Here is a 16,739-nt window from a genome sequence, read left to right on the forward strand (position 1 = left end):
TTGCTAATTTATAACATGTTTGGTTTGGGTATCATATACATCAAAATGATGTAATTAGTAAATGTCATTTTCTGGAGAGAGATAGCTCAGCAAAGCCTTAACGATGGGAATTTCCTGCCCTGGACGGGAGTCTCTGGACTACCAGGACATCATAAAGATGCTGTATTTCACTAATAATTAGAATGGGCACGAAGTGGGACCTAGATGTGTGACAAGGGAAAAAGGAAAAAGTTCACCTACTAAAAAGGTGAACTGAAGGATTAATGAGAGAAATATAATGGGCTGAAGGTTGATTAAAATCTCCTGCCCATTTCACAGTCAGCGTTCAAAAGCTGGAATCTGAATTGGTCCTACCTCCAAATGTCAACACTGCCCAAACCCACCACCATTCGGCTCTGGCATTGGCCACTCAGCTGATGCCCTTTCTGTAACAGGAGCAATTGTAAGTTGAGCTCCCAAAGCACCTCAGCTAGAAGAACGGCCAGACTAGGACAGGAGCGTTGCTGTTCATGCAACACTGTCAAACACATTGAAAATCCCCCTTGCAATTTAATAAGAGACCTCTGTACACTCAATGCAAACTTCAGCTTCAGCAGTCTCGAGGGTGTTGCTCCCCTGCACACACACAGGCACATTCACCGTGCAAGGCAGGCTCACCCCAGAGGTTACACTTCCCAGGTCTGAGGGGGAAAACCCGCTCTCATCATGCTTTGCTCAGAAGGGAGTCGGGAGTCCTGGAGACCTCACGTAGGAAACATTTCTCAAGCAGCATCATTCCAGGTTGCCTAAGGCCATCTCTCAAGACTCTGATGCTAGCAAAGCCAGACCCCCTGCAAGACACGAGGAACCTAGGAACGTACAGGACCTTCTTCTTAAGGAAAACAGCAAGTATTTTGCCCTTTCTTTGTAAATTACACTTGAAACTAAGCTGAGGGTAGGCTTGTCCAAGCCCACCAGCAAGAGCAGCTGTCTGCAGCAGTCAAAGCCAGAAGGTCTAAACCCCTTCTTCAATGTGCGTCTGCCCTCTTCAAGTAAGTGGACCGGCTATGTCTGGGAGATGCCCAAAGAACCTCCTTGCATCTCTTCCTCCTGGTCCTGAAGCCAGTTCTGAGCTGAATGTTGTTATAATGACAGAAGAAAAAAAAAAAAAAAAAAAAAAAAAAAGCAGGGGTTTCTGCTTGCATCCTAAGGGATGAAGAGGCACAGCAGGCACCTAGGGGTCTACCAGAATGAAAGAATCCACCAAACAGACTGTGCCCTGACCTAGTTGCTCAGCCTGGGGATGACAGAGATCCACGGATCTGTTTTCCTTTCATATGTCATTGACCCTTTCCCTCCAGAAGTTTCACATCAGCTTTATCCTTTGGGACCCAAAGCTCCTGCTGTAGCATGAAGAACCTGCAGCGCAGCACACTCTGTTCCCCAGGGCCTGCTGGAGCTCAGCCGCTCTCAGGGTGGCACTGAGGGACAGGGCGCTGAACTGACTTGCCACCTAGAAAAAAAATCTTTTCTTATGTGAAAAATCCAATAGGCAGGTTTATGAACAGAAATCTTCTCTGGCAACAGCCACAGCATTCTCTGAGCCGTGCGATAAATAAGTTACATTAGTCCATGTTTCCTTCTTCACAGGAATTACTGAGGCACATGCAAAACAATAACATGATTTGGAAAAACTTCCTTGATCATTCGTACTGCAACTTTGTTCTTCACGGCCAGTTAAATGTCTGTGGGAGCTAAACTGAAGGCCCAAAGGGCCAGCAAATACCGAGCACAAAGTCTCTTCTGCCAGTAATGGGCATGTCTGAGCTGGAAACGTTTAACTGTTAGGGATTTTCACCTCTCTATTAGCAAAGGAAGGACACCTCTAAATGTGACATTCTTCTCCCCAGGAAATACCCTTACATTCTCTGCGAGCTCAGAAAGGAAAACACTCTGCTGCAAATAATTTACTTCACACCCGCTTCTTTCCTTTACTTTAATTTGCTTTTTCAAAAATTCCTTCTGCTGCCAATTTCTCTATCTTTTGCAAAGATTATCCCAGCAATTCCCACATTTGTGAGCAGCCCCAACGGAAATCTGCTAAATGAATAATCTTGAGTCAACAAAACCATACTCCGATGGGCCCTGGCTGAGCCAGCTGCATTTCTTCAACTACAAAAAGAAAAGCATCAATTTTCTCCTTGGAGGTGATGCTAGAAAGCAGAAAAGGTTACCGTGCACCTATTGATCCCCTGTACAAGTGTCACCGTTTCTGTGCTCCCAGTAAAGCAGCATGACCCTCTTTGTATGGCTGATGTGCAACAGCTCATCTCCCCCAAAAGCTGCGCTGCGGGCCAGGGCTGAGGGTGCAGCAGCACCCAGTTTTTCGGGCTGGTGGACACGTACCTATCCCCAGAGACCAAAGCAAGCTGCACGCTGTGGCTTGCCTCTGGCCACGGGACACGTTACAGGACATACGCTGTGCAGTCCTGCTTATGCATCCGGCTGTTCCCTCAGGTTTTCAGAAAAGCATCGCTAGGTCAACACTCCCGACCTGAGGCAAAGCAGGAAAGCCTGCAGCTCTGGGGCACCCGGACCCCGGGCAGGGGTAGGGGCAGTGGTGCTGCCGAGCGCGGGTGGCCGGGAGGCACTGCCCCGGCTCCCGTAGCCCTGCCACGTACCATCACACAGGCAAGGGTCACAGCCAAGCGAGGCACAGGCCTCAGCACCCCCAGCCTGCTGGCAGCTCTCAGCATAAGGGGATCACCGATGCAGCCCCTCCCACACACAGGACAGTATGCGTATGACACACCAGGACAGCAGGTAAAGGTGTTGACTCACAGGTGACCCACCTTTTTTTCAGCAAATTTCTCCTTTACCGTAGAGGAGTGCCCACAGCCCACTTTCAGTTCCTCGAAGTCATGCTGCAGTTAACTGCCTTGGGCTCACCAGAGAAGAACACATCCAGAATCTCAAGGTGACACTGGCTCTTTAACAGCTATTCTCAAAATAGCTGTATCATGCCACAAGCAGGATGCGAAGAAATCCGCCTGGTGGGCTGAATGAGAGGGTTCGTAGGTGGGGAGTGAGAGGGAACTTGCTGTAAAGATGAATAGCCTATGACTGCATGTGGGTGTAGAGACATGTGGGTGGCAATGCACCAAGGAAATGGGCAGCTCTTGTTTATTCCAGTGGTTTCCTACATTTTTTTATGTCTGGATGGACAGAAGCAACAAAGATACAACTCTGGTTAAACATCCGTTTACTCCTTACTTGGAAAATACACCACCGAACTAACCGAACAGTCTTGTCTCATCGTATCAGTCCAAGGTCACATATATATCCAGTAACTGCATTGTTCAAGCCTTGTCTTTGGCAGAGCGTGTGTTCCCCCAGGTCCCTCACCCTACTGCTGGTAGGTGAGCATAGAACCACCGCTCCCTGTCCTCAAACATTTTGTGGCCCTTTTCTATGGGTGGAAAGACCAGAGTCCCCTGCAGAGCTCCAGAGATGACAGCACTGCAGATACAAGTTGCAGGCAGTTGAGTTCCACCCCCAATCCCCATCCTAAGATCTCCAGCTATTCCACCTGCTCCTTCACAAGGGGAGGTGCAACAATGACAGCGCACATGAGAGCGCCGGGTCTGTCGAAGGCGTCACACACCTAGTGGGTGACTTCTTGCACAGTGCGGAGCCATCATCACCTGGGGTTCAGGCCCTGCCTGTGCATGCAGCCAGGGCAGGACTTTTATAACCCCGCAGCACCCAGCGGTGCCCCGGGAGAGGAGTGAGGCTGCAGTGCAGGTATGTACGGGCATCGATGCAGCGAGGGTCTCTGCACGCACTTGGAGTGAGAGGGCACCGAGAAGAGGCAGATGCTCAGGTGTTACCAGCAGGCTCACAACCAAACTCCACAGCAATCAGCACATATCTATAAACCTCTGACAAATTACTAAAGCAACTCTGTTGTTTGGGGAGAGAGAAAGCATACACTAATGATAGGTATAATCAAGAAATCTTATCTGAGTGCTAGCACGCATGCTCCCACACATCCACATGCCCAATTTCCAGGGAAACGGCCACAGCAAGGCAGTCATTGCTCCCAGATTTTCATACTTCATTTTTCGCTGGTTTGTGAGCTGCTTTCCTGACAAAAGAGCTGGCACAAATGGTCAGCTGTTATCTCACCTCCACAGAAATTGCTTCCTTCACCAGACCAGCTTTCAGCACTTACTCACAGCCACAGGAGAGCTAGGTCCCTATGGAAAACTTCTTCCAAACCTCAAAAAAACAACCTCTGATCAACACAAAGCATCAATCACAATTTGCATATTCGTATTCGGCTCACATCCTGCTTGGTGCTGCTCTGCTCCCTGTTGCTCTGCAGGTGTCCCCATAGCAGACAACGGCAGCCCAGCACCCCAAACACAGCAAGATCTCACCGAGATGGAGGAGAGGAGCGTAATAGGACATAAGAGGGCAAATCCCAATGGGAAACACCACCCCGAGCTCCACCAAGGCACATCTTCCCATTACTGTGGCACTGCATTAGGGCAGGATAGGGACAACGGCTCCAGAAAGGAGGAGAGTCAGGCACCCTCTGACTATCCCTACGCGACTCTGCGTAGGTACGGATGCAAACTTTGCACTCCGCACTTCAAGGACTTCTAACACAGCAGTGACTTCCACAACTTACTAACCTTCAGGTAAAGGCAACATAAATTCCCTTTCACGGGTTAGCAACCGAGAGGTCTGCATTTCATCCAGCCCTGAGGCTTTCGGGAGTGCAGCCCCCAAGCCTAACCGCTGCTCGAAATCAGCAACTCACAGTCTCCGGCAAAGGGTCTGCTGGCTCAGGGAGCCTGCTGCGCCTCGTGGCTTCTCTCCAGGCCACCACCCAACACGGTTAGAGGCCAAAAGCCACTGCCACCTATACGTACTACCCATCTTGCACACAGTGAATTGGACGGTTTCTGCATCACTACCAATGGCTATCGATCCACACACAAAGCCTGCAAGCACCTTTTCTCATGGGCGTAGTATGAACCTTCTAACGCTACCGACTACCTTTCCACATTGGCATGAAGGAACATTAGATGAGCAGCACAGAATAGCTCATGCTGCTGCTTGTGCTGGAGCCATTTGTCAGAGAAAATACCAGCCTGTAAAGCCGCATGTCTGAAGTCACACAGCAGCAGAGAATTCAAGAAGAATGAGTTGGGGGTATCACAGGAACCTGGTCTGAACTGTGACCCACTGACACAGAATCTGGTGGCTGCTTTCGATGGTTTAACAGTATCTGATAGGATTACAGGCAGCACGCTTCCAGGCTAGCTAAGCTCCACACAAAGCACGGCAAAAAATACGGCAGTACCGAATCTGTTGTTAGAGGCGCTTTGGAGTCCGCAGCAATACAAGGCTTAGACTCAGCAGATTTCTAAGCAGCAAAACTCACCGCTCTCTGTTACTTTAGGAACAAACTGAAACCACTTTAGTGTTAATACACCACAAACCTCAACCATACTGTGACCATTGCTACGTTTTACTAAGAAAGGCGTTCTTTAAGCGCTGTACTTGTACAGCCACTTTTGTTGGTATTTCCTCAGCCAGGCTGCAGTCACCCAGAGCATGGCAATTTCTGTGAACCTTCTAATCACCCTTGCTGGCTGCCTCTGAACAACTGCTCAGTTAGAAGTGACATGAATAGCAATTTTAAGATTGAGCTTGATTTCACCTACTTGCCTACCTGGTAAATAAGAAGAGAAACAAGAGTCAGAGCTAAAAACCTGCCCCAAGAACTGATGCCAGCCAAGACACAGCAGAGCCACATGGCTGTTGGGCATTTCCCCCCCCAAAACCATTGCCTTCAGAGGAGCAGATATGCCCATGTCTGAGTATCACAGGTCTGTGTACTAAAGCAGGCTTCCTGGGCACCTTTTTAAACCCAGCCCCCTGCCCTCTGTCCCACCTCCATCTCTGCACCGTACAAAGAAAGTACCTCCATGCTTTTTCTCTTTTTCCTGTTTTTACATCCTTTTTCAGTTTTCCTTCATTCTTTATGCTGAAATCTTTACAGGCAACTATCCAGTGCTTATTCTTCCCTTGAACATCCAGCACATCCCACAGTCTCTGACCTCAGCTGCAAACTCCAAGAAAATGGTACCAGCAGCAAGCCAAAGACAAACTCCTGCCTGATCACAGCTCATCTCCCCCCAACCCACCACTCTCCCCCTGCTGTGGTGCTGGCTAACAACAGAGCTCAGGTGGGTGCAGTGTTTTCCATCATGAGGAACACCTGCACCTGGGCTTGGGAAGAGCTTCCTGGCAGGGCTGCCTTGCCTCAGGTGAGCCTAGTGATGCCACCTTCATTAAAAGCCTCCTAAGAACTACAGAATTACATTAGCAGGTGGATGTATTTCCTGCCTTTAACCATTTCCCTGCTGTTTGCAGGATGAAGAGATACTTTGAAACAGGTCCATCAGGGAGGGTATTTTGTGGCATTAGATGGCTCCTGTGCCACTCTCCCTAAGTGTGTCAGTGAACCGGGTCCCATCCCCAGGCAAGAAGAGCAGGCAGGAGGGCGCAAGTAGAATTGACGCTAGCAGTCATATCCCTGCCAGAGTTTTATCTCCAGCATCTTCTCTCATTGCCTCCCTGCTACAGCTCCACTGCTAGAGAGCTAACGTAGGGGAAACTGTCCCTGGTGATTTTTGTGCCCTGTCATCTACACTTGGTCTGAGAAAAAGCAGATACCATGCTTAGAATTCAAGGCGACAGGACGTAGACGACCCTCCTCTTCCAACTCCTGCTGCCATGTCTGATGAGAGGAGTGGGAAATGACCAGGAAAAAGGCTCAAAAAGGGCTTGCCAAAAATCTTGAATAAAAAAAGCTATATCTAGGAATACTTTAAAGCTGGGATTAGTCCTTGCAAATGAATTCTCACTGTTTTCATCAATTTGAAAAGTTAGCAGAAATTAATCAGCTGTGAATTGTTTCTAAAAAGAGACAAGAAGCAGCACTCGGCTGCAGGGGGGGTGGCAGCAAGCATGAAATGAAACACAACAAGAAAATGTGGCCAAAAGTCTTAAACAGAAAAACAAGCAGGCACCAAAATAAGCTGTTGTACAACATATTGTGTAAAGTGCCTTCACTGGACAATCCATCATGGGCAGACCAGAACTTTTCCCAGTACATGAGATAAAGCATCCCAGTTTGGTGATATTCTCCATAGACTTGAGCTGCCTCTGTGTACGTTTCAAGACTGAAGGATAAAGCCTCTGCTAGATCCTAGATAATAAACACACCGGACATCTAAATTGTTATATATCCTGGCATTTGACCAGCAAAATGTCCATGTAAAACCGTATGCCAGTAAATCTGCCTTCTGCTTTTAAGCTGATTATTTAAGGGTTAACTATGAGATCCCCTAATGAATTAATAAAACCCAGACATATTTTAAAAGCTATTGATTCATCACAGTATCTATTTTGGAGCATTCTGAATGTATAAACAGTAAGATGGGAATGCTTTGTAACCTACAGAGGGTTTGTGAGTTGTGGTGTCCATCCCTTCCTCTACCCTTACCGCAACACTTTGGATTTTGTGAGGAATGGGCCTAAATCAGAACCTTGTGTTAGACTCTGTTCCCCCGAAGTCAAAAGGGTGCATAAAATCTGATCCCCAGGGCACAACCTGATTTTACCAATTAATCCGTTGAGCATCATGCCTATGGTACAGATCCCTGGCTTAATCCATATATCCCAGCTTGCACCCTTTCTGGGTTGTAATGACGCCTTTTACTCAGGTGTCCTGCTGCGGCATAAGGAAGGATTCGATGGGAAGATTGTCAAAATGCAAGCAGCCTATGAGGCTGTATTTCTTTATACCTTGTAGCTAGTTCTGCAGGTTTTGTCACAAGGGTTGTGCTCTTGCCGGAACTGGGACACACACACCCCCACACTCCCACACCCCCACACCCCAATCCTATAATCCTAATCTCAGCCAGACATTCCAAGCACCCCCAATCCTAATCTCAGCCAGACATTCCAAGCACCGGCCAGCAGCTGATGTTCAATGCCACCCTTTGCTCCCAGCTCTGCCACAGGCTGCTCCACATCGGGGCAAACCATGTCATCCCTGCTGTACTCGGGCACTAAGGAAAGAATTAATCTCACCTCACTTTAGCTTTCTAAAAATTAGGGGTCTCATCTGATCTATTCACACAGGTTCCTCTGGAGTCAACAGAGGGAGAAGGGTTTCTGCAGATGATGATTCACCCTGCCTAGCACAGAGTCCCCTCCCAGAATGAGCCATATGGTCCCATCCCTCAGCCTTGGCTAAAGAGGAATGGAGCTAAGTACTGAGGCCTATGTACCTATTACACAGCTAAAGGAAGGTGGAAACAAATCCCATCCTAAGCTCCGAGGAGGGTTTCCCACTCTGGGTTTGTGTATGTACATACAGCAAGAACCACACAGAATGGGCCCACACCTCACCCTGGGCTTTTAAACAAAACAGCCTTACCCAACTGCTCAACCGCTCCATCGTGACAGCTCCATCCCCTGCAGGACTGGGTGGACGCTGCTGCCTGCCCTCCCACAGGTGATCTGGTCAGCCAGGGAATCTTTAGGAGTTGCCCCCCTTAAGCAGCGTCTGACAAAGGGCACCTGGTGACAGAAGGCTTCTTGGCGTAGGCTGCGAAGGAGCGTCTCCATGGCCGTCCATGGGCACAGAGCGGAAGGAGCCAGTACCCGTGCCCTCGGTACAACATTGTTTCGCATCATTTAACACTCACGAAGGAAGCATTTATTGCCCATCCATTGGAGGCTCACTATGTGGTCAAGCACCAGCTTTCTTCAGTCTGCTAAATTACCTGATGAAACTTTTGATTTAAAGAATACAGCTGGGAGCCTGGGCAAGCGTGGCTCTTACCAGCCAACGAGGGCTGCTGTCACATGTGACTGACAAGATATTTATGCTGATGGGTCAACAGACATACAGACAGATTCATTAATTTTCTCCTCCCTTGTCCTATTATCTAAGCCCCTGTGCCATCCACAGCCACTGGAGTGAATGTTCATTTCTATTCCATTGTCATACTAACTACTGCTCTAGTTTAAGTATTCTTTTGAACCCCAAGAACAATGTGCGCAAGGCACAAATCCATCCCGCTCCTCCATGGCTAAGTAGGGCCATTAGACAGGAGAAACAATAGAAACACAGCGGGTGCTCTGTGTTTGCTGCCTGCATGGCCGCACACAAAGACAAAAAGCGAGGAGGGCTGGATGGGCCAGGGATGGGTATTGGATACCCTGATGCACTCATTTTCCCAGCATCCCCAGATCACAAAGGAAAAGAGGTTTTGCATGGGCCTGCAGAAGCTACATCAGTCACTGGGCACAGGACCTCATTGTCTGGTTTGTTTTGTTTCCCTGAACAATATGTCACATATTTACTTTCCTCTTGGAGGGCTGATGCTAGCTAGCATAAAACCATCACCATGTTATGTCAAAATGTCAGCATGCCACATCACCACATCTCCACATGAGGTTGCCTCATGGGCCCCCACTAGGATTTCTGCACCCAATCATTTCCCATAAGCAGCGTTTGCAGGATGTGAGATCTTCTTAAAATAGGACAAACCCAGAAATCCTGGAGCCGGTGGCAGCCCTCGCTCATGTCTCTGTCTTGAGTGACTCCATCTGGACAATCTAGGATTGCTTTTGATGGGCTGTGGACGCAGCTGGTCCTGGTTAAAATCTTTTTTACTAGAAATAAATATAAATGCTACGGATAGGAAGTTAGGATGGTCTTTCTCCCTCTTCAGTTGTTAGCAAGTTTTACCTCCAGTGAAGGGATTTTAAAATTAATTTTCTTACTGAAGTGGCCGGCTGCACTTTAAATACCTTTAACTTTTACCAGCGTGCAGCTCTGAGAAGTGACAACTGCAGCTTATCCTGGTGCATGAGCAGGTGCAACTCCGCCAAGGCCCCCAGACCACCTCCTGCCAGCATCGGCCTCCACATCTCCCCAGAAATTCAGTCCTGGGCATTCAGCATCTCTTGCCCAACCCTTGGCAGCCAGGAGAGCAAGGAAAGCAGAGCTCAGCAAGAACCCGGTGCTGCCATCACCCCGGATGGCAGCGCAGCCCCTGCTAGGCAGCGCCAGCTCGGCACAGGTAGGTCACGCCAGGGTGATGGCGTGTCACCGACCTCCCCTGTGCACCGGGTGGGATGCCGTGCACCTCCAGCTGCTCCAGAGCTGCTTCCCAACACCACCGCGCCGCTCTCCTCCCGGTCCTGCCCCACCGAGCCAGCCCGCACAGCGGCTGCGCTGAGGCCATACACATCTGACGCCAGGATTTGCTCTGCCAAATCTCACATGCCAGAGGTCTGAGGCATCTTCCTCCGAGTGTCTGAAGCAAACGCCACAATGCTGGGCCCCTACCAAACATCCCGTGGTCTCGGCATTGGGGACGGGAGAGGAGGGACTGGTCACACAGGCGGAGCGTGGATCCACGCCACTCCCCGGGGGAAGGGTTAAAACTGCCTTTTACTGTTTTTCTGTGACAGATCTCTTTACTCAGCGCTATATAATATAGCTCCAAACATATTCTAAGTAGCTGAGGGCTGCCCGGCCATCTGTTTGAAGACACAGACTTTGTGATGCAGGAGTTCCCAAAGCCTGGCCCCATGGGACGTTTGCTACGGAGCCTGCAAAGGGAATTTTCCCCCTTTAAGAAGCCAGCCTGTACTTGCTTTTCTGTGCTGCTTCAGGCCAGTGTCCCACCCATGAATGCTGACCCGTACATGCCTTGCATGTGAACAGCAACGTGGGAACCTCTGCTCCAAGCGAGACACCTCCACCCTCTCCCCTGCCAATCACACCTGCAATGCTGAGGTTCAAGAAAAGAGAAAGATGTGGTCATCCCCCAGGTACCTACTCTTGGCTCCAGCCGTAGCTTCCAGGGGTGCATTTTATGAGAAATCCCAATTTCACCCTGCTATCGCAGGTAAATGTGCCAGATGCCTGCACGCCTTTCTTGCTGACTTTCAAAGGAAATGAGGCTTTTACAGGCAGGTGCACTCGCAAATGGTATCCGTGGCCTGTGCCGAATTAATTGAGGAAACAGACCCACGTAGCCAAAATATGTATATAACTATAACTGCGTTTTTGTATTATATGTTTCATTTTATGCATTTATTAATTTATTCAGATTTAAAGCAATAAAGGTACCTTTCAAAGGCCTTGGGCACTCTCAGCACAATAAATGATCCAACAAACGCTGTTAAACAAAATCCCAGCAGTACCAAAATTGGCTCTGGAGGAGGAACTCGGCCAGCCTGGGGCTGCTCCCTTCCTCCATAGGGAAACTGCCCTGTAACCTCCCCATACGCCACTCTCTCACACCCCCGAGGATGCTGTTTTCCCTCCCCTGAGCCCCGTGGGGTGACATCTAGAGAGATCCACCTTTCCCCCACAGCTGAGCCCTCGTGGAGCAGCTGAAGGGAAAGCCAAGGTTCGCCCCAGCGTGGGGCAGAGCAGCTCACGGGAAGAACTCACCTTTCTTCGCTCTTGCTGTCGGGGACCGCAGCGTGCCCCCCCCCCCCAATTGGAAGGGTGGGGCCCCTCATCACACAAGGTCCGTGTAAGGGAGGCCCAAGGCAGCAGTGCTTTGCGCTGCGGGGTGATAAACCCTGCGGGCAGAGCATCTTTGAGGCCTTCAAACATGCAAAGTATCTGTAAATATACTTCGAGTATATAAATTAAAGTGAAATAAAAGGGAACCCAAAATGTGACAGTCTGCCCTGAGGCTTATGACCCACAGGAATCCCAGTGCCGTGGGCCACGGGGCAGCCGGGATGTCACTCCCAGGTGTTTGGGAACTGCAGCATTACAGAAGAAGATGAGATTGCTGCGGTCAGTTTTAATTTTTTTTTTCCAAAAAAAGTACTTTTTAATGTTTTCTTTACTTTCAGCCCCGCTCCACGCCCGGCGGAGGATTGCTGCCGCCCCGGGCTAGGTGGCTGTGCCGCGGGGCGCCGGGCTGGGTGGAGGTTTGGAGCTGCTGTGGCATCTGGCACGAAGAAATGTCCCGGGAAGCTGTTACATTAAATGGCCAAATCGATTTATTGAATGGCAGGTGTTAGCTACAAACAGATGGAGAACAGAAAGGCGTAAGCAGGCATTTGTATGGAAAAGAAGCCATCGATTTGCGGCGGGAGGCGCGCTGCCGGCCGCGGTCGCGCTAACGGCCCGGGCACGGCGCGGCGGGGCTGGGCGCGGGGCCGCACCCCGGGCTCCCACCGCGGGCTCCCACCGCGGGCTCCCCCCCGGGCTCCCCCCCGGGCTCCCCCCCCCGGCTCCCCCCCGGCTCCCCCCCGGGCTCCCCCCCGGGCGCCGCGGCGGGCGGTGCGTGGCGGGGCCGGTCCGCTGTCCCGCGGCGGGGCCGGCCCGTGCAGCGCCCGCGGCAGATGAGGCACGCGCCGGCCTCATTACAATGAGAATGGGCAGGCTGGAGGGGCCATGTGGCAGCAACAGTTTGCAAATCCCCCCTCCTTCTGTGCCAACCGGGAAACATTTCCAAACATTTGTACCCCAAATCGACCACATTAACACCCCTCGGAGCCGCGCTCCCCGGAGGGATGCGCCGCGCCATGGACATTTAGGCAGAAACAAAACAAGCAAGGGGGATTTCTTTCCTTTTCTCTTTTTTCCCCTTTCCTTTTCTTCTCTCTTTTTTCCCCTTTTCTTTTCGTTTCGTTTCTCTTTTCTTTCTTTTTTCCCTTTTCTCTTTTTTCCTTTTCTTTCCTCTTTTTTCTTTTATTCTCTATTTTCTTTTCTCTTTTTTCTTTTCCCCTTCTTTTCTTTTCCCCTTTTTCGGTTCTTTTTTCTTCTATTCTCTTTCGTTTCTTTCCTCTTTTCTATATTATTTCTTTTCTCTGTTTCCTTTCCCCCTTTTTTCTTTTTCCTTTTTTGTTCTCTTTTTGGTTTTTTTTTAATTTATTTTCTCTTTCTTATTTTTCCTTTTCTTTTCTCTTTTTTCCTTTTTCTCCTTTTTCTTTTCCCTTTTTATTTTGTTTTTCTATTTTTTCTTTACTCTTTTTTCTTTTTTCTTTTCTTTTTCTTTTCTTTTTTTTTCTTTTTCTTTTCTCTTTTGTTTTTCTTTTGTTTTTTCTTAAAGGCTCTCGGCACGTGCCAGCGCTGAACCGACGCGCAACTTTCTAGCTAAGGCGTTTAAAAGCCACCGGGGAACCCGGCTCACAAAGTGGGGCTGCGCACACGGAGGGGCTGGCGCGCAGCGGATAAACGGGCGTGTGGCTAACTGAGGCACCAGAGAGGCGACCGGCGGAGCCAGCCCCGACGGCAGAGGCAGCAAAGGAGGAGCGCGCCCGCGCAAGGCGCGCCAGGGGCCGGGGGTGCTGAGCCGCCCGGCGCGGGGGGGAAGGCGCGGGGCAGCCCCGGGGCTGCGGGGCACCAAAGTGCCGGGTGCTGCCCCTGCGGCCCCCAGCCGCGCCGGAGGGGTCCGCGCCGAGGGCGGAGGGGGCCGGGCACCCGCACCCTTCCCGGCACGGGGAAGGCTCTTCCTCCGGGGTAGGGGAAGCCGCGGGACCCTCCCCCGCCAAGCTTGACCGGCCGGGCAGCAAGAGCGGCCAGGCTGCGGGCTGCCTTAGGGCCACCGGGGGGGCGCCACCGGGGGGGCGCCACCGGGGGGGGGCAGGGGCAGCCTTCCCCTCCCCAAGCCCCGTGGCACCGCGGCTGGCCGGAGCGCCGGACCGGCCCTGGCCGCGGGCACAGGTGCTCTGCAGCGGCAGGACCTCCAGAGCAGCCCGGTGGCTGCGACACTGGCGGGAGCCCCCCACGCACGGGCCCACCCCCGCGGGGGCTTCCTCCCGTGGGGCGGGTGGGAAAACACCGGCTGTCACAGAGAACGGCGGGGCTGGTGGCGTAGGGGGGCGACGCAGGTGCCCCGGCTGGGTTTGTGCGGGCGATGCCGAGCCCTTCGCAGCCCCCCGGGCTCTGCAGCCTGCGAGCACACGGGGGGTGCTCGGGCACATCCCGGGGTGGGGGGGAGCGCTGGACGTCGTCGTTCCGCCGCCCCGGGAACGGAGGAGGGCAGCCTGGCACGGGGGCTTCGGGGGGAGGGAAGGCTTGGGCAGGCTGGCAACTTTCACCCGCCCGGAATTAATTAACGTTGTCTCGTTAGCGAGATGCGTTTGGCCTGGCGACGCGTACGCCTGGAGATAAACCAGCAGCAAATGGGGCGCGAAGGAGGGGGGCACACACAGCGCCCTGACCTCCAGCAAGCGAGCGGCAGAGCCGGGCAGGGGGGCGACGGGCAGCACCCCGCTGTCGCCCCTCGGCAGAGCTCCGCGGGCCCCCGCCCCTCGGCCCGGCCCCCGCCCCGCGGCACCAGCCGAGGCTCCTGGGGGTCGCTGCGCTCTTGTTCGCCCGAGTGGCCCGGGGTGGCGCGTTGGACGCGGGGAGACTGGCAGGGGTTGCCCGTCTCATCTGCTCCCGGTCGACTTTCAGGCTCAGCTGCTTGATGCTATTAATGCAACTTTTTGTTTTGTTGTTTTTTTTTTTTTTTTTTTTTTTTTGTTGTTGTTGTTGTTATCTGAACTCCGTGTGCGTGTGTGTCAACATGCAGCAGGTGGTTTATTCCCCGGTTATTATTTTATTGCGGGCTCTTTTTATAGCTGCAATCAAAATAATGCCCCGGAGTTTCGAGGAGGATTTTATGTCTGTTTTGCACCACTCATTCGAGCTTCTAAATATATGGGGGGGGGGGGGGCGCGGACGGGACGGCACGTGGAGAGCCGGAGCGACTTTTGCTTCTGCCTGGAACAAGAAAAACTCGGTGCGAAGTTGGGCCGGCAAAGAGCGGCCACCCAAGGGCGGGGGGCCCGCACCCCTCCGAGCAGGTTGGGGGGCGGGGGTGAAAGCCCCCCCCCCGCCAAGGTGCACGCCGCCAGGATGGCAGAGAGCTTTGGCGGAGCTGTGAAAAGCGGCGGTCAGCTTGTCTTGCTTTAACCTACATTAGCTCCGGGTCCATATGGTAGATGCTGCCTGTGGATCCTCAGCACCAAAGCGAGCCCCTATTCTTGCACGCCGCCCTGCTTGTGCCAGATGGTGCCTGGACCAAGTGGCCATGCGTGGGGTGGCTCTGGTTAGCCTAATAAACGTCCAATACAAGTCAAAAATCAAAACACACACATACTAACATCTGCTAGAGCCTGCCGTACCCAGCTAGCCTTTCAATACTGAATTAAAGAGCCCCACAGCCCTTCTGTTCCCCTAGGTTAGACACTCATTACCATTTATCAAGCACTGATGTTATCTGGCCTCTCATTTTATTTAGTACCGAAGCTATTAGCATCAGATTTGATTTTGACAGTTGACGCTGCTGCTGGTAAAGCCGGGATCTGGCCGGGCGGATCGCTGCAAAATTCCGAGTTCATCAGCGGCGACACATTCCTCCTTCCCACTTGTTTACGAGGCCGAGACAAAAGAGCTCCTCTGCCCTGCGCTGCATCTCCATCACGGACACGGCTCCCGCCCGTGCCCACGCACACGCACGGACACGCAGCCCTGGGTGCGGGCCCCGACGCTGCCAGCGCTTGTGCCACACGCACACACACACACACCGGCTTTCCCTGGCGCAGCGGGCACCAGGAGGAGTTTTAATCCCCTTTTGGCCGCGACCCCGATTCCGGGCCTGGCCCCCTCTTCGGACCTGTCCGCAACCCACACGTGTCGGTGCGGTGGCACCGCTCACGGCGGCGGCTGTACCCGTGGCTCTCCCCCGCGCCAAGCTCCGCCGCCGCTCGGTGGGAGCCGTGCCGTGTCCCCCCGGCCCCAGCCCGGGCGTTTGGCCGCAGGTGGCCCTGGGCGCATCCCGGACCCGAGCTGGCTTCCCGGAAAAGCGGCCGGGTTGTTGGGAACGCGCGGGGAAGCGGGACGGCCGGAGAGGTTTAGCTGGGGTGCGCCCTCCCCACGCCACCTCGCCCCCCGACGAGCCAGGTCCCCCACTTTCCCTCTTTATGGCCCCCTCCCCGAGAGAGCTCGGACTGGGGAACCCACGCTGCCAGAGGGGACCCTCCGGGAGAGCTCCGGGGCCGCAGCGCTGCTCCCCAGGTGATCCACGCGGCAAAGTCCGCAGCCCTGCGAGCCGGGCGCTGGCATAAAGGTGGCAAGACCTCATTATCATACAGCTGAGGGTTTATCTCCCCCCCCCCCCCCCCCCCCTCCGGCCTCCCATCCATTTAACAAGCTGAAATAAAAAGCCACATGAAAGGCCGCCTCTGTGCTTGGCTTTAATGAGGGACACGCGACCCAACAATGAGCGCCCGCTGCAATCAGGCCAAAGGCTTTGCTGGCACACGCCAGACCGCAGCCCGGCACCGGCCACTGCCAAGCAGCTTGACACGGCCCGCGGGCCCTGCTTGCCTGCCAGCGCCCCCCACCCCCCACCCCCCCCCGCCCCTTGCCCCTGTTTCTGGGGGCCAGGGCAGCAGCAGGAAAGCCGGGCTCCGTCCCCGGCCACCTCGCTTCCGCGCTCGTTTGCCACCGGCTTCAGAAGGGCGACCGTGCTCCCGCGGATGCCCGCCCCCCTGCCAACCATACATCACCTGCCCCCCCCCCCCTTCTCCGGCGTGTCCCGGAGCACGATTAGGGATAACGGCGGGGCCTGCCCCCCCACCCCCCACCCCCCCACCCCCGGGCAGGGCGCTGTGCCCCGGAGCGGCGGCGGGGCCGT

Source organism: Falco cherrug, chromosome 7, assembly GCF_023634085.1.
Source record: "Falco cherrug isolate bFalChe1 chromosome 7, bFalChe1.pri, whole genome shotgun sequence".
In the NCBI taxonomy this organism is placed as follows: domain Eukaryota; kingdom Metazoa; phylum Chordata; class Aves; order Falconiformes; family Falconidae; genus Falco; species Falco cherrug.